At 38.5% G+C, this 18,216-nt stretch overlaps 1 non-coding gene across 1 annotated transcript; it reads left to right on the top strand.

Annotated features, from left to right (window-relative positions):
- Positions 1 to 5,809: 5,809 nt before the first annotated feature.
- Positions 5,810 to 5,916, top strand: LOC112713383 (small nucleolar RNA R71). The gene has a single exon (XR_003158355.1). It is a non-coding gene; the product is annotated as a small nucleolar RNA R71 (small nucleolar RNA).
- The last annotated feature ends 12,300 nt before the right edge of the window (positions 5,917 to 18,216 follow it).

The following is an 18,216-nucleotide window of genomic DNA, read 5'->3' as shown; positions in this document are numbered from 1 at the left end:
CTCTTCTCCTTCTTGGCCGAATACACCTCTCCCCCTCTCCTCCATATTTTCTTCTACTTCTTCTTCTTTTCTTTCTTCTCTTGCTCGAGGGCGAGCAATATTTTAAGTTCGGTGTGGTAAAAGCATAAGCTTTTTGTTTTTCCATTACCATTGATGGCACCTAAGGCCAGAGAATCCTCTAGAAAAGGGAAAGGAAAGACAAAAGCTTCCACCTCCGAGTAATGGGAGATGGAAAAGTTCATCTCCAAAGCCCATCAAGACCACTTCTATGATGTTGTGGCCAAGAAGAAGGTGATCCCTGAGGTCCCTTTCAAGCTCAAGAAAAATGAGTATCCGGAGATCCGACATGAGATCCAAAGAAGAGGTTGGGAAGTTCTAACCAACCCCATTCAACAAGACGGAATCTTAATGGTTCAAGAGTTCTATGCCAATGCATGGATCACTAGGAACCATGATCAAAGTGTGAACCCGAATCCAAAGAATTATCTTACAATGGTTCGGGCGAAATACTTAGATTTTAGTCCAAAAAATGTGAGGTTGGCGTTTAACTTACCCATGATGCAAGGAGATGCACGCCCCTACACTAGAAGGGTCAACTTTAATAAAAGGTTGGACCAAGTCCTTATGGACATATGTGTGGAAGGAGCTCAATAGAAAAGAGACTCCAAAGGCAAGCCGGTCCAACTAAGAAGACTGGACCTCAAGCCTGTGGCTAGAGGATGGTTAGAGTACATTCAACGCTCCATCATCTCCACTAGCAACCGATCTGAAGTTACTGTGGATCGGGCCATCATGATTCATAGCATCATGATTGGAGAGGAAGTAGAAGTTCATGAAGTCATCTCCCATGAATTCTACAAAATAGTCGACAAGTCCTCTACTTTGGCAAGGCTAGCTTTTCCTCATCTTATTTGCCATCTATGTTACTCAGCTAGAGTTATCATAGAAAGAGACATCCTCATTGAGGAGGACAAGCCCATCACTAAGAAAAGTATGGAGCAAACAAGAGAGCCCACTCATAGAACCCAAGAGACGCATGAGGAAGCTCATCACCAAGAAATCTCGGAGATGCCTCAAGGGATGCACTTTCCTCCCAACAACTATTGGGAACAACTCAACACTTCCTGAGAAGATTTGAGTTACAATGTGGAACAATTAAGGGTGGAACATCAAGAGCACTCCATCATTCTCCATGAAATAAGAGAAGATCAAAGAGCAATGAGGGAGGAGCAACAAAGGCAGGGAAGGGACATAGAAGAGCTCAAGGACATTATTGGTCCTTCAAGAAGAAGATGCCACTAAGGTGGACTCATTCCTTGCTCTTATTTTCTGTTGTTCGGTTTTTATGTTATATGTTCATCTATGTTTTGTGTCTCTACTTCATGATCATTAGTATGTAGTAACTATGTCTTAAAGCTATGAATAAATTCCATAAATCCTTCACCTTTCTTAAATGAAACATGTTTTTTAATACAAAAGAACAAGAAGTACATGAATTTCGAAATTATCCGTGAATTTAGTTTAATTATATTGATGTGGTGACAATACTTTTTGTTTTCTGAATGAATACTTGAACAGTGCATATTTTTTATCTTGTTGTTTATGAATGTTAAAATTGTTGGCTCTTGAAAGAATGATGAACAAAGAGAAATGCTATTGATAATCTGAAAAATCATGAAATTGATTCTTGAAGCAGGAAAAAGCAGTGAAAAAGCAAAAGCTTGAAAAAAAAGTAGCGAAAAAATTAGAAAGAAAAAGAAAAAGTAAGCAGAAAAAGCCAATAGCCCTTAAAACCAAAAGGCAAGGGTAAAGAGGATCCAAGGCTTTGAGCATCAATGGATAGGAGGGCCCAAGGAAATAAAATCCAGGCCTAAGCGGCTAAATCAAGCTGTCCTTAACCATGTGCTTGTGGCATGCAGGTCTAAGTGAAAAGCTTGAGACTGAGTGGTTAAAGTCCTGATCCAAAGCAATAAGAGTGTGCTTAAGAGCTCTGGACACCTCTAACTGGGGACTCTAGCAAAGCTAAGTCACAATCTGAAAAGGTTTACCCAGTCATGTGTCTGTGGCATTTATGTATCCGGTGGTAATACTGGAAAACAAAATGCTTAGGGCCACGGCCAAGACTCAAAAAAGTAGCTCTGTTCAAGAATCAACAAACTTAACTAGGAGAATCTTCTAAGGAAGTGTTGAGTTGTTTCCAATAGTTGTTGGGAGGAAAGTGCATCCCTTGAGGCATCTCTGGGATTTCTTGGTGATGAGCTTCCTCATGCGTCTCTTGGATTCCATGAGTGGGCTTTCTTGTTTGCTCCATCCTTTTCTTAGTGATGGGCTTGTCCTCCTCAATGGGGATGTCTCCTTCTATGATGACTCCAGCTGAGTAACATAGATGGCAAATAAGATGAGGAAAAGCTAGCCTTGCCAAAGTAGAGGGCTTCTCGGCTATTTTGTAGAATTCAAGGGAGATAACTTCATGAATTTCTACTTCCTCTTCATTCATGATGCTATGAATCATGATGGCCCGATCCACAGTAACTTTAGATCGGTTGCTAGTGGGGATGATGGAGCGTTGGATGAACTCCAACCATCCTCTAGCCACAGGCTTGAGGTCTAGTCTTCTTAGTTGAACCGGCTTGCCTTTGGAGTCTCTTTTCCATTGAGCTCCTTCAACACATATGTCCCTAAGGACTTGGTCCAACCTTTGATCAAAGTTGACCCTTCTTGTGTAGGGGTGTGCATCTCCTTACATCATGGGCAAGTTGAATGCCAACCTCACATTTTCTAGACTAAAATCTAAGTATTTCCCCCGAACCATTGTAAGATAGTTCTTTGGATTCGGGTTCATACTTTGATCATGGTTCCTAGTGATCTATGCATTGGCATAGAACTCTTGAACCATCAAGATTCTGATTTGTTGAATGGGGTTGGTCAGAACTTCCCAACTTCTTCTTTGAATCTCATGTCGGATCTCCGAAAAGTCATTTTTCTTGAGCTTGAAAGGGACCTCAAGGATCACCTTCTTCTTAGCCACAACATCATAGAAGTGGTCTTGATGGGCTTTGGAGTGAATCTCTCCATCTCCCACGACTCGGAGGTGGAAGCTTTTGTGTTCCCTTTCCCTTTTCTAGAGGTTTCTCCGGTCTTAGCTGCCATTGATGGTTATGGAAAAACAAAAAGCTTATGCTTTTACCACACCAAACTTGAAATATTGCTCGCCCTCGAGCAAGAGAAGAAAGAAAAGAAGAAGAAGAAGAGAAAAGATGGAGGAGAGTAAGGGAGGTGTATTCGGCCAAGGTGTAGAAGAGGGGGTTGTGTTGTATGATAATTTAGGAGAATGAAGGGGTTTATATAGTGAGGGGAGAGGGAGTAGGATCAGCCATTTAGGGTGGGTTTGGGTGGGAAAGAAATTTTGAATGTTGAAGGTAGGTGGGGTTTTCGGGGAAGAGTGGATGGATGTGAGTGGTGAACGGGGTAATTGGGAAGAGAGATTGAGGTGATTGGTGAAGGGTTTTGGCGAAGAGTGTTTATTGGAAAGAGAGGATGAATGTTGAGAAGAGGGGAGAATATGGTAGGTGGGGATCCTGTGGGGTCCACAGATCCTGAGGTGTCAAGGATTTACATCCCTGCACCAATTAGGCATGTAGAATGCCTTTGCATGCAATTCTGGCGTTTAAATGCCGAAGTGATGCATCTTCTGGGCGTTCAACGCTCATGTGCAGCATGTTTCTGGTGTTGAACGCCAGTTCCATGCTTGTTTCTGGCGTTCAGCGCCAGCTCTCCTCAGGGTGCATTCCTGGCATTTAAACGCCAGGATGTTGCTTATTTCTGGCGTTCAACGCCAGATCCATGCTCTGTTCTGGCGTTGAACGCCAGCCAGATGCTCCTTACTGGCGTTTAAACGCCAGTAAGTCCTTCCTCCAGGGTGTGATTTTTCTTCTGCTATTTTTTTGATTCTGTTTTTAATTTTAATATTTTTTTCGTGACTCCACATGATCATGAACCTAATAAAACATAAAAGAACAATGAAAATAAAATAAAATTAGATAAATAAAAATTGGGTTGCATCCCAACAAGTACACTTTTAATGTCACTAGCTTGACAGTGGGCTCTCTTGGAGCCACAAAGGTGATCAGGTCAATGTTGTGGACTCCCAACACCAAAGTTAGAGTTTGGATATGGGGGTTCAACACCAAACTTAGAGTTTGGTTGTGGCCTCACAACACCAAACTTAGAGTTTGATTGTGGGGGCTCTGTTTGACTCTGTACTGAGAGAAGCTCTGCATGCTTACTCTCCCTTGTTACAGAAGGATAGCCGTGTGCCTTAAACACAAGGTAGTCCTCATTCAATTGAAGGACTAATTCTCCTCTGTTAACATCTATCACAGCTCCTGCTGTGGCCAGGAAAGGTCTCCCAAAGATGATGCATTCATCCTCCTCCTTCCTAATGTCTAAGATTATGAAATCAGCAGGGATGTAAAGGCCTTCAACCTTCACTAGTACGTCCCCTACCAATCCATAAGCTTGTCTTACTGACTTGTCTGCCATTTGTAATGAGAATATACCAGGCTGTACCTCAATGATCCCTAGTTTCTCCATTACAGAGAGTGGCATAAGATTTATGCCTGACCCCAGGTCACACAGAGCCTTGTTAAAGGTCATAGTGCCTATGGTACAGGGTATTAAGAATTTGCCTGGATCTTGTCTCTTTTGAGGTAAAGTTTGCTGAACCCATGTATCAAGTTCACTAATGAGCAAGGGAAGTTCACCTTCCCAAGTCTCATTACCAAATAACTTGGCATTTAGCTTCATGATGGCTCCTACATATTGAGCAACTTGCTCTCCAGTTACATCCTCATCCTCTTCAGAGGAAGAATAATCTTTAGAGCTCATGAATGGCAGAAGGAGATTTAATAGAATCTCTATGGTCTCTATATGAGCCTCAGATTCCTTTGGATCCTCAATAGGGAACTCCTTCCTACTTGAGAGACGTCCCATGAGGTCTTCCTCATTGGGATTCGCGTCCTCTCCCTCCTCCTTGCATTCAGCCATATTGACTATATCAATGGCCTTGCACTCTCTCTTTGGATTCTCTTCTATATTGCTTGGGAGAGTACTAGGAGGAGTTTCAGTTACTTTCTTACTCAGCTGGCCCACTTGTGCCTCCAAATTTCTAATGCAGGACTTTGTTTCACTCATGAAACTTAAAGTGGCCTTAGACAGTTCAGAGACTATATTTTCTAAATTAGAGGAGCTCTGCTCAGAATTCTCTATCTGTTGCTGAGAAGATAATGGAAAAGGCTTGCTATTGCTAAACCTGTTTCTTCCACCATTATTAAAGCATTGTTGAGGCTTTTGTTGATCCTTCCATGAGAAATTTGGATGATTCCTCCATGATGAATTATAGGTGTTTCCATAAGGTTCACCCATATAATTTACCTCTGCCATTGCAGGGTTCTCAGGATCATAAGTTTCTTCTTCAGAAGATGCCTCTTTAGTACTGTTGGATGCATTTTGCCATCCATTCAGACTTTGAGAAATCATGTTGACTTGCTGAGTCAACACTTTGTTCTGATCCAATATGTCATTCAGAGCATCAATTTCAAGAACTCACTTCCTCTGAGGCATCCCATTATTCACGGAATTCCTCTCAGAAGTGTACATGAATTTGTTATTTGCAACCATATCAATAAGTTCTTGAGCTTCTGCAGGCATTTTCTTTAGGTGAATGGATCCACCTGCAGAGTGGTCCAATGACATTTTGGAAAACTCAGATAGACCATAATAGAATATATCTAATATGGTCCACTCTAAAAACTTGTCAGAAGGACACTTTTTGGTCATCTGCTTGTATCTTTCCCAAGCTTCATAGAGGGATTCACCATCTTTTTGCTTGAAGGTCTGAACATCCACTCTAAGCTTGCTCAGCTTTTGAGGAGGAAAGAATTTATCTAAGAAGGCCGTGACCAGCTTATCCCAGGAGTCCAGGCTATCTTTAGGTTGTGAGTCCAACCATGTTCTAGCTTTGTCTCTTACAACAAAAGGGAAAAGCATGAGCCTGTAGACTTCAGGATCTACTCCATTCGTCTTAACAGTCTCACAAATCTGCAAGAACTCAGTTAAAAACTGGTATGGATCTTCAGATGGAAGTCCATGAAACTTGCAGTTCTGTTGCATTAGAGCAACTAATTGAGGTTTCAGCTCAAAATTGTTTGCTCCAATGGCAGGAATTGAGATGCTTCTTCCATCAAACTTGGACGTGGGTTTAGTAAAATCACCAAGCATCCTCCTTGCATTATTGTTGTTGGGTTTGGCCGCCATCTCCTTCTCTTGTTCGAAAATTTCAGAAAGGTTGCCTCTGGATTGTTGTAATTTAGCTTCTCTTAGTTTCCTCTTTAGAGTCCTTTCAGGTTCAGGATCAGCTTCAATAAGAGTGCTTTTTTTCCTTGTTCCTGCTCATATGAAAGAGAAGAGAATAAGAAAAGAAGAGGAATCCTCTATGTCACAGCAAAAGAGGATCCTTATTGTTAGTAGAAGAAGAAAAGAATAAAGAAAGGAGAATCCAAACACAAGGCTAAGGATAGAGGCAGTGATTGGAGATGAAGAGAGGTGAAGAGAAGTGTTAGTAAATGAATAAATAAATAGAAGAAGATGAGAGAGAGAATTCGAAAATTAATTTTGAAAAGGAGTTAATGATTTTCGAAAATTAAAGATGAGATAGAATTAAAATTAAAATTTAAAATAATTAGTTAATTAAAAAGAATTTTTTTTGAAAAAGAGGGAGGTATTTTCGAAAATTAGAGAGGGGAGAGTAGTTAGGTGGTTTTGAAAAAGATAAGAAACAAACAAAAAGTCAAATAATTAGTTGAAAAAGATTTGAAAATCAAATTTGAAAAGATAACAAGATAAGAAGTTAGAAAAGATATTTTAAAATCAAATTTTTGAAAAAGATAAAATTTTGAAAAAGATATGATATAAAAGATAAGATAAGATAGATTTAATTTTTAAAATTAAAATTAATTACTTAACTAACAAGAAACTAAAAGATACGATTCTAGAATTTAAAGATTGAACCTTTCTTAACAAGAAAGTAAGGAAAAGATATTTTTTTATTTTTGAATTTTTAATGATGAGAGAGAAAAACAACAAAAATGACTCACAACATGAAAATTATGAATCAAAACTCATGATGCATGCAAGAACACTATGAATGTCAAGATGAACACCAAGAACACTTTGAAGATCATGATGAACATCAAGAACATATTTTTGAAAAATTTTTGATGCAAAGAAAACATGCAAGACACCAAACTTAGAATTCTTTAATGCTTGGACTCTAACAAACAAACAATGCATATGAAAAACAACAAAAGATACAAAACAAGAAAACATCAAGATCAAACAAGAAGGCTTACCAAGAACAACTTGAAGATCATGAAGAACACTATGAATGCATGAATTTTTGAAAAATGCATAATAATTTTAAAAACATGCAATTGACACCAAACTTAAAAATTGACTCAAGACTCAAACAAGAAACACAAAATATTTTTGATTTTTTTTCTAATTTTATTTGTATTTTATTTTATTTTTTTCGAAAAACATATAGGAAAAAGAAAATAAGAAATTCAAAATCTTTAAGAAGAATTCCAGGAATCTTTCAATAGTAGCCCAAAGCTCCAATCAAAGGGTTGGACATGGCTTAATAGCCAGTCAGCTTTAGGATGGAATTACATGCATTGTGGTGATTAGTTGAAGACCAATTCCAAAGGAGTTTGAATATGGCTTTGCAACGAGCCAAGATTCAACATGCTTCATGAAACTCTGGAATCCATTTTTAAATGTTTTGAAGCCATAGAATGATTTATTTTAAAAAAAATTTCGAAAATAGGAATAAAAATTTTTTTGAAAGATTTTTGAAAAGTTTTTGAAAAGAAAATTACCTAATCTGAGCAACAAGATGAACCGTCAGTTGTCCATACTCGAACAATCCCCGGCAACGGCGCCAAAAACTTGGTGTTGTTGCCGGATCAGAAAAACTTGGCGCTGTTGTTGCACGTAATTGTGATTCAAACAATCCCCGGCAACGGTGCCAAAAACTTGGTGGACGAAATTGTGATCATCAACAATGGCTCCAAAGACTTGGTGCTCTCAAACATAAATCACACTTTGTCACAACTCCGCACAACTAACCAGCAAGTGTACTGGGTCGTCTAAGTAATACCTTACGTGAGAAAGGGTCGATCCCACAGAGATTGTTGGTATGAAGCAAGCTATGGTCATCTTGTAAATCCTAGTCAGGCAGATTTAAATTGATAGTGGTTTTCGGAAAATATAAAGCGATACTTAATTAAATAAAAAAGGATAGAAATACTTATGTAAATTCATTAGTGGGAATTTTAGACAAGCGTATGGAGATGCTTGTGCCTTCCGAATCTCTGCTTTCCTACTGATTTTATCCAATATTTGTCACTCCTTTCTATGGCAAGCTGTATGTAGGGCATCACCGTTGTCAACGGCTACATCCCATCCTCTCAGTGAAAATGGTCCAAATGCTCTGTCACAGCACGGCTAATCATCTGTCGGTTCTCGATCATTTTGGAATAGAATCCCTTGATTCTTTTGCGTTTGTCATCACGCCCAGCAATCGCGAGTTTGAAGCTCGTCACATTCATTCAATCTCGGAATCCTACTCGGAATACCACAGACAAGGTTAGACTTTCCGGATTCCCATGAATGCCGCCATCAATTCTAGCTTATACCACGATAAGGAATCCAAGAGATATGCGCCTGGTCTAAGGTAGAACGGAAGTGGTTGTCAGTCACGCGTTCATAGGTGAGAATGATGATGAGTGTCACGGATTATCACATTCATCAATTTGAAGTGCAACGAATATCTTAGAATAGGAATAAGTCGAATTGAATAGAAAATAGAAGTAATTGCATTGAAACTTGAGGTACAGCAGAGCTCCAAAACCTTAATCTATGGTGTGCAGAAACTCCACCGTTGAAAATACATAAGTGATGAAGGTCCAGGCATGGCCGAATGGCCAGCCCCCATGAAAGACCGAATGGTCAAAAGAACTAGATAGTCCAAGACGTCTAATACAAAGGTAAAAAGTTCTATTTATACTAAACTAGCTACTAGAGTTTACAGAAGTAAGTATTTGATGCATAAATCCACTTTCGAGGTCCACTTGGTGTGTGCTTGGGCTGAGCTTGATCTATCCACGAGCTGAGGCTTCTCTTGGAGTTGAACACCAAGTTGTAACGTGTTTTGGGCGTTCAACTCTGGTTCGTGACGTGTTTCTGGCGTTTGACTCCAGAATGCAGTATGGAACTGGCGTTGAGCGCCAGTTTACGTCGGCTAATTACGAATAAAGTATGGACTATTATATGTTTCTGGAAAGCTCTGGATGTCTACTTTCGAACACCGTTAAGAGTGCACCATTTGGGGTTTTGTAGCTCTAGAAAATCTATTTCGAGTGTAGAGAGGTCAGATTCCAACAGCATCAGTAGTCCTTTGTCAGCCTTCTTATCAGAGTTTTGCTCAGGTCCCTCAATTTCAGCCAGAAAATACCTGAAATCACAGAAAAACACGCAAACTCATAGTAAAGTCCGAAAATGTGAATATAGCATAAAAACTAATGAAAACATCCCTAAAAGTAACTAGATCATACTAAAAATTACCTAAAAACAATGCCAAAAAGCGTATAAATTATCCGCTCATCACAACACCAAACTTAAATTGTTGCTTGTCCCCAAGCAACTGAAAATCAATTAGGATAAAAAGAAGAGAATATACTATAAATTCCAAAATATCAATGAATATTAATTCTAATTAGATGAGCGGGACTTGTAGCTTTTTGCCTCTGAACAGTTTAGGCATCTCACTTTTTTCCTTGAAGTTTAGAATGATTGGCATCTCTAGGACTTAGAATTTCAGATAGTATTATTGATTCTCCTAGTTAAGTTTGTTGATTCTTTAACACAGCTACTTTTATGAGTCTTGGCCGTGGCCCTAAGCATTTTGTTTTCCAGTATTACCACCGGATACATAAATGCCACAGACACATGACTGGGTGAACCTTTTCAGATTGTGACTCAGCTTTGCTAGAGTCCCCAGTTAGAGGTGTCCAGAGCTCTTAAGTACACTCTTTTTACTTTGGATCAGGACTATAACCACTCAATCTCAAGCTTTTCACTTGGACCTGCATCCCACAAGCACATGGTTAGGGACAGCTTGATTTAGCCGCTTAGGCCTAGATTTTATTTCCTTGGGCCCTCCTATCCATTGATGCTCAAAGCCTTAGATCCTTTTTACCCTTGCCTTTTGGTTTTAAGGGCTATTGGCTTTTTCTGCTTGCTTTTTCTTTTTCTAATTTTTTTTCGCCATTTTTTTCGCAAGCTTTTGCTATTCACTGCTTTTTCTTGCTTCAAGAATAAATTTTATGATTTTTCAGATCATCAATAACATTTCTCTTTTTCATCATTCTTTCAAGAGCCAACAATTTTAACATTCATAAACAACAAGATAAAAAATATGCACTGTTTAAGCATTCATTCAGAAAACAAAAAGTATTGTCACCACATCAATATAATTAAACTAAATTCAAGGACATTTTTCGAAATTTATGTACTTCTTGTTCTTTTGAATTAAAAACATTTTTCATTTAAGAGAGGTGAAGGATTTATGGAATTATTCATAGCTTTAAGACATAGTTACTACATACTAATGATCATGAAGTAGAGACACAAAACATAGATAAAAAATGAAAAACAGAAAAAATAAGAACAAGGAATGAATCCACCTTAGTGGCGTCTTCTTCTTGAAGGACCAATGATGTCTTTAATCTCTTCTATGTCCCTTCCTTGCCTTTGTTGCTCCTCCCGCATTGCTCTTTGATCTTCTCTAATTTCGTGGAGAATGATGGAGTGCTCTTGATGTTCCACCCTTAATTGATCTACATTGTAACTCAAATCTTCTAAGGAAGTGTTGAGTTGTTCCCAATAGTTGTTGGGAGGAAAGTGCATCCCTTGAGGCATCTCTGGGATTTCTTAGTGATGAGCTTCCTCATGCGTCTCTTGGATTCCATAAGTGGGCTCTCTTGTTTGCTCCATCCTTTTCTTATTGATTGGCTTGTCCACCTCAATGAGGATGTCTCCTTCTATGATAACTCCAGCTGAGTAACATAGATGGCAAATAAGATGAGGAAAAGCTAGCCTTACCAAAGTAGAGGACTTATCGGCTATTTTGTAGAATTCATGGGAGATGACTTCATGAACTTCTACTTCCTCTCCATTCATGACGCTATGAATCATGATGGCCCGATCCACAGTAACTTCGGATCAGTTGCTGGTAGGGATGATGGAGCGTTGGATGAATTCTAACCATCCTCTAGCCATAGGCTTGAAGTCCTGTCTTCTTAGTTGAACCGGCTTGCCTTTGGAGTCTCTTTTCCATTGAGCTCCTTCCACACATATGTCCATAAGGACTTGGTCCAACCTTTGATTAAAGTTGACCCTTCTAGTGTAGGGGCGTGCATCTCCTTGTATCATGGGCAAGTTAAACGCCAACTTCACATTTTTCGGACTAAAATCTAAGTATTTCTCCCGAACCATTGTAAGATAATTCTTTGGGTTCGGGTTCTTACTTTGATCATGGTTCCTAGTGATCCATTCATTGGCATAGAACTCTTGAACCATTAGGATTCCGACTTGTTGGATGGGGTGATGACAAGTCATCTTAGCCTAGTTTCACTAGTCTTTTTCTTTTGTTTTCACTTGAATTATGCACTTTCTTGAGGCTTAAGCAAGCCAATTTAGGTAGATTTTCATGCTTCCTTTGATTGAATCAACCATAGATAAATTAATGCAAATTCATGAGGTTTGATGCCATAATTGGTGCATATTAGGATAGAATGATCATCTCATGATTTCAAGCAAAGCTTTGATGTGTTTGGTTGATTTATGATAGGTGAAGAAAGCTTGGAAAAGGATTGAAGTGAGAAGGAATGGCTAGAAGCTAAGAGAACACAATGAATCAAGTGAAATTGAACCAGGAACAAATGAAGTTGGAGTTGAAGTTAGCCCCCAAACGTTGACACAAACTTTTGAACTTGAAGTTAGCCTCAACGTTAGCCCCCTAACTTGGAGGCTAACGTTGGAAGCTAAATTTTCCTCCCAGGATGCACCAAGTTTGCGCCAACGTTAGCCCCCTAACTTGGAGGCTAACGTTGGCATGATAAATTTCTCCCAGGGGTGTGCCCAACGTTTGCGCCAACGTTAGCCCCCTAACTTGGAGGCTAACGTTGGCATGAGAAATTCTCCCCAGGGTGTGCCAACGTTTGCGCCAACGTTAGCCCCCTAACTTGGAGGCTAACGTTGGCGCCATACCAACACAAAGCAAGGCCAACGTTAGGGTCAAAGTTAGACCCCTAACGTTGGCACCAACGTGAGATGCAGCAAGCCCACTTTGCTGATATGAAAAGTTGGCCTCAAAGTTAGCCCCCTAACTTTGAGGCTAACTTTGAATCCAACTTGGCAACAAATCAAATCCGGTTCAATTGATTCACTTGGGTTTCTCTCCAAACTTCAAGAGCAATCAACCAAGGCCTCTTTCAACCCAATTCCACCAAGAGCAAAGGCCCAACTCAAGGCTTGAAGATCAATTGAAGAAAGTGTATAAATAGGCTAGAATTCAAGTTATTCAGGAGCTTCCCTTTGGAGAGTTTTGAGAGAATTCTCATTTCTGTTTTGGGGAGCCTGAGTGATTTCTATTTCCTTAGTTTAATTGCTTTCACTTTCAATTACTCTTGTCTTGGATCTTGGGTTGGAGAATTGAAGGAATTCTGTTTCAATCTCACCTTGGATCTTGTTTACTTTCACTGCAAATTTAGTTTCATTTCCTGCTACTTGCTTTCTCAGTTAATTTCCTTGAAATTTACAATTCCTTTGATATTGTTCTTGTTGGATCTAGGAAGGCACTGATCTCTAGACTTGGTTTTCTAGTATCTGGGTCCTGAGATCCAATTTCCCATTTCAATTTTCTGTTTCTTGCTTTAACTGTTCATTTAATTTCCTGTTTCGAATCTGTTTCAACCCATTCCCCATTTACTCTTCTGTTTAATGCAATTTAAATTCTCTTTGTTTAATTCTTGCAAATCCAAGTCCCAATCCCCTTTACATTTCAAGTCATTTACAATTCTTGCCATTTAATTTCCTTGCAATTTACATTTCTTGCAATCTAAGTTTCTGCCATTTAATTTCTTGTTCTTTAAGATTCAGCACTTTAATTCCTGTTCTCTTTAATTTCAATGCAATTTAAATTCTGCAACTCAATCAACCAAATCTTGATTCGCTTGACTAATTCAACCACTAAACTAAAATTGCTCAATCCTTCAATCCCTGTGGGATCGACCTCACTCCCGTGAGTTTTTATTACTTGATGCGACCCGGTGCACTTGCCGGTTAGATTGGTGTTGTTTTGGGAGATATTCTTGTCTCAAACCAAAATTTACCCATCATGGGGTTGGTTAGAACTTCCCAACCTCTTCTTTGGATCTCATGTCGGATCTCCGGGTACTCATTTTTCTTGAGCTTGAAAGGGACCTCGGGAATCACCTTCTTCTTGGACACAACAACATAGAAGTGGTCTTGATGGGCTTTGGAGATGAATCTTTCCATCTCCCATGACTCAGAGGTGGAAGCTTTTGTCTTCCCTTTCCCTTTCCTAGAGGATTCTCCGGTCTTAGGTGCCATCAATGGTAATGGAAAAACAAAAAGCTATGATTTTACCACATCAAACTTAAAATATTGCTCACCCTCGAGCAAGAAAAGAAAGAAAAGAATAAGATATGGAGGAGATGGATGGATGTGAGTATTCGGCTATATGGGAGGGATTGGGTGGGAAAGAGATTTTGAATTTTGAAGTTAGGTGGGGTGTATAGGGAAGAGTGGATGGATGTGAGTGGTGAGTGGAAAACAGAAGGGATGACCGTGAATGGAGAGGGAGAGGGTGAGGTAGGTGGGGATCCTGTGGGGTCCATAGATCCTGAGATGATCCTGTGGGGTACACAGATCCTGAGGTGTCAAGGATTTACATCCCTGCACCAATTAGGCATGTAAAATGCCTTTCCATGAATTTCTGGCGTTTAATCGCCAAAGTGATGCATGTTCTGGGCGTTCAACGCCCATGTGCAGCATGTTTCTGGCGTTGATCACCAGTTCCATGCTTGTTTCTGGCGTTCTGCGCCAGATCCATGCTCTGTTCTTGCGTTGAACGCTAGCCAGATGCTCCTAAACGCCAGTAAGTCCTTCCTCCAGGGTGTGGTTTTTCTTCTGCTGTTTTTTATTCTATTTTTAATTTTAATATTTTTTTCATGACTCCACATGATCATGAACCTAATAAAACATAAAAGAATGTAAAATAAAATTAGATAAATAAAAATTGGGTTACCTCCCAACAAGCGCTCTTTTAATGTCACTAGCTTGACAGTGGGCTCTCTTGGAGCCACAAAGGTGATCAGGTCAATGTTGTGAACTCCCAACACCAAACTTAGAGTTTGGATACGGGGGTTCAACACCAAACTTAGAGATTGGTTGTGGCCTCCCAACACCAAACTTAGAATTTGATTGTGGGGGCTCTGTTTGACTCTGTACTGAGAGAAGCTATGCATGCTTACTCTCCCTTGTTAGAGAAAGATAGCCGTGTGCCTTAAACACAAGGTGGTCCCCATTCAATTGAAGGACTAATTATCCTCTGTTAACATCTATCACAGCTTCTGCTATGGCTAGGAAATGTCTTCCAAGGATGATGCATTCATCCTCCTCCTTCCTAGTATCCAAGATTATGAAATCAGCAGGGATGTAAAGGCCTTTAACCTTTACTAACACATCCTCTACCAATCCATAATTTTGTCTTAGTGACTTGTCTGCCATTTGTAATGAGAATATGGCAGGTTGTAGCTCAATGATCCCTAGCTTCTCCATTACAGAGAGGGGCATAAGATTTATGCTTGACCCCAAGTCACATAAAGCCTTGTTAAAGGTCATGGTGCCTATGGTACAGGGTATTAAGAATTTGCCAGGATCTTGTCTCTTTTGAGGTAAAGTTTTCTGAATCCATGTATCTAGTTCACTAATGAGCAAGGGAGGTTCACTTTCCCAAGTCTCATTACCAAACAACTTGGCATTCAACTTCATGATAGCTCCTAAATATTGAGTAACTCGCTTTCCAGTCACATCTTCATCCTCTTCAGGGGAAGAATAGTTTTCAGAGCTCATGAATGGCAGAAGGAGATTTAATGGAATCTCTATGGTCTCTATATGAGCCTCAGATTCCTTTAGGTCCTCACTAGGGGACTCCTTGCTTGAGAGACGTCCCAGGAGGTCTTCCTCACTAGGATTTTCGTCCTCCCCTTCCTCCTTGCATTCGGGCATATTGACTATATCAATGGCCTTGCACTCTCGCTTTGGATTCTCTTCTGTATTGCTTGGGAGAGTACTAGGAGGGGTTTCAGTGACTTTCTTACTCAGCTGGCCCACTTGTTCCTCCAGATTTCTAATGGAGGACCTTGTTTCACTCATGAAACTTAAAGTGGCCTTAGACAGATCAGAGACTAAGTTTGCTAAGTTAGAGGTATTCTGTTCATAATTCTTTGTCTGTTGCTGAGAAGATGATGGATAAGGCTTGATATTGCTGAGCCTATTTCTTCCACCATTATTAAAGCCTTGTTGAGGCATTTGTTGATCCTTCCATGAGAAATTTGGATGATTTCTCCATGATGAATTATAGGTGTTTTCATAAGGTTCACCCATGTAATTTACCTCTGCCATTGCAGGGTTTTCAGGATCATAAGCTTCTTCTTCAGAAGATGCCTTTTTAGTACTGTTGGATGAATTTTGCCATCCATTCAGACTTTGAGAGATCATGTTGACTTGCTGAGTCAACACTTTGTTATGAGCCAATATGGCATTCAGAGCATCAATTTCAAGAACTCCCTTCCTCTGAGGCGTCCCATTATTCACGGAATTCCTCTCAGAAGTGTACATGAATTGGTTATTTGCAACCATGTCAATAAGTTCCTGAGCTTCTGCAGGTGTTTTCTTTAGGTGAATGGATCCACCTGCAGAATGGTCCAGTGACATCTTAGAGAACTCAGACAAACCATAATAAAATATATCTAATATGGTCCACTCTGAAAATATGTCAGAAGGACACTTTTTGGTTATCTGCTTGTATCTTTCTCAAGCTTCATAGAGGGATTCACCATCTTTTTGCTTGAAGGTCTGAACATCCACTCTAAGCTTGCTCAGCTTTTGAGGAGGAAAGAATTTATCCAAGAAGGTCGTGACCAGCTTATCCTAGGAGTCCAGGCTATCTTTAGGTTGTGAGTCCAACTATGTTCTAGCTCTGTCTCTTACAGCAAAAGGGAAAAGCATGAGCCTGTAGACTTTAGGATCTACTCCATTCGTCTTAACAGTCTCACAAATTTGCAAGAACTCAATTAAAAACTGGTAAGGATCTTCAGATGAAAGTCCATGAAACTTGCTGTTTTATTGCATTAGAGCAACTAATTAAGGTTTCAGCTCAAAATTGTTTGCTCCAATGGCAGGAATTGAGATGCTTCTTCCATCAAACTTGGACGTGGGTTTAGTAAAATCACCAAGCATCCTCCTTGCATTATTGTTGCTGGGTTCGGCTACCATCTCCTTCTCTTGTTCGAAAATTTCAGAAAGGTTACCTCTGGATTGTTGTAATTTAACTTCTCTTAGTTTCCTCTTCAGAGTCCTTTCAGGTTCTGGATCAGCTTCAACAAGAATGCCTTTTTCCTTGATCATGCTCATATGAAAGAGAAGAGAACAGAAAAAGAAGAGGAATCCTCAATGTCACAGTAAAGAGGTTCCTTATTATTAGTAGAAGAAGAAATGGAATAAGAGTGTAGAAGAATGAATAGTCTGAATAAAGGGTAAAGGTAGGGGCAGTGATTTGAGATGAAGAGAGGTGAAGAGAAGTGTTAGTAAATAAATAAATAAATAGAATAAGATGAGAGAGAGAAATTTTCGAAAATAAATTTTGAAAAGGAGTTGGTGATTTTCGAAAATTAAGATAAGAAATAAAATTAAAATTAAAATTTAAAATAATTAATTAAATTAGGAATAATTTTGAAAAAGGGGGAGATATTTTCGAAAATTAGGGAGAGAAAATTTGTTAGGTGGTTTTGAAAAAGATAAGAAACAAACAAAAAGTCAAATAGTTAGTTGAAAAAGATTTGAAAATCAAATTTGAAAAGATAAGAAGATAGGAAGTTAGAAAAGATATTTGAAAATCAAATTTTTGAAAAAGATAAAATTTTGAAAAAGATATGATATAAAAGATAGGATAAGATAGATTTAATTTTTAAAGTTAAAATTAATTACTTAACTAACAAGAAATTAAAAGATAAGATTCTGGAATTTAAAGATTGAACCTTTCTTAAGAAGAAAGTAACAACTTCAAATTTTTGAACCAATCACATTAATTGTTAGGATATTTTTCGAAAAGAAAGATAAAATTAAGAAAAAGATTTTTGAAAAAAATATTTTAAAGAATTTTCGAAAAATAGTAAAAAAAATGAAAAAGATATGATTTTTGAAAAGGATTTTGAAAAGATAAGATTTTTAAAATTGAAAATTTAACTTGACTTGTAAGAAATAACTAATTTTAAAAATTTTTGGCTAAGTCAACTCAAATTTTCGAAAATTATGAGAAAATTAAGGAAAAGATATTTTTTTGATTTTTGAAATTTTAATTATGAGAGAGAAAAATATAAAAAATGACTCACAACATGAAAATTATGAATCAAAACACATAATGCATGCATGAACACTATGAATGTCAAGATGAACACCAAGAACATTTTGAAGATCATGATGAACATCAAGAACATATTTTTGAAAATTTTTTTGATGCAAAGAAAACATGCAAGACACCAAACTTAGAAATCTTTAATGCTTAGACACTATGAATGCAAAAATTCACATGAAAAACAATAAACAACACAAAAGAAGAAAATTTAAAGATCAAATAAGAAGACTTACCAAGAACAACTTGAAGATCATGAAGAACACTATAAATGCATGAATTTTCGGAAAATAATACATAAATTTTTAAAAACATGCAATTGACACCAAACTTAAAAATTGACTCAAGACTCAAACAAGAATCACGAAATATTTTTG

Source organism: Arachis hypogaea, chromosome 9, assembly GCF_003086295.3.
Source record: "Arachis hypogaea cultivar Tifrunner chromosome 9, arahy.Tifrunner.gnm2.J5K5, whole genome shotgun sequence".
Classification (NCBI taxonomy): domain Eukaryota; kingdom Viridiplantae; phylum Streptophyta; class Magnoliopsida; order Fabales; family Fabaceae; genus Arachis; species Arachis hypogaea.
This window is presented reverse-complemented; position numbering and strand designations above follow the sequence as displayed.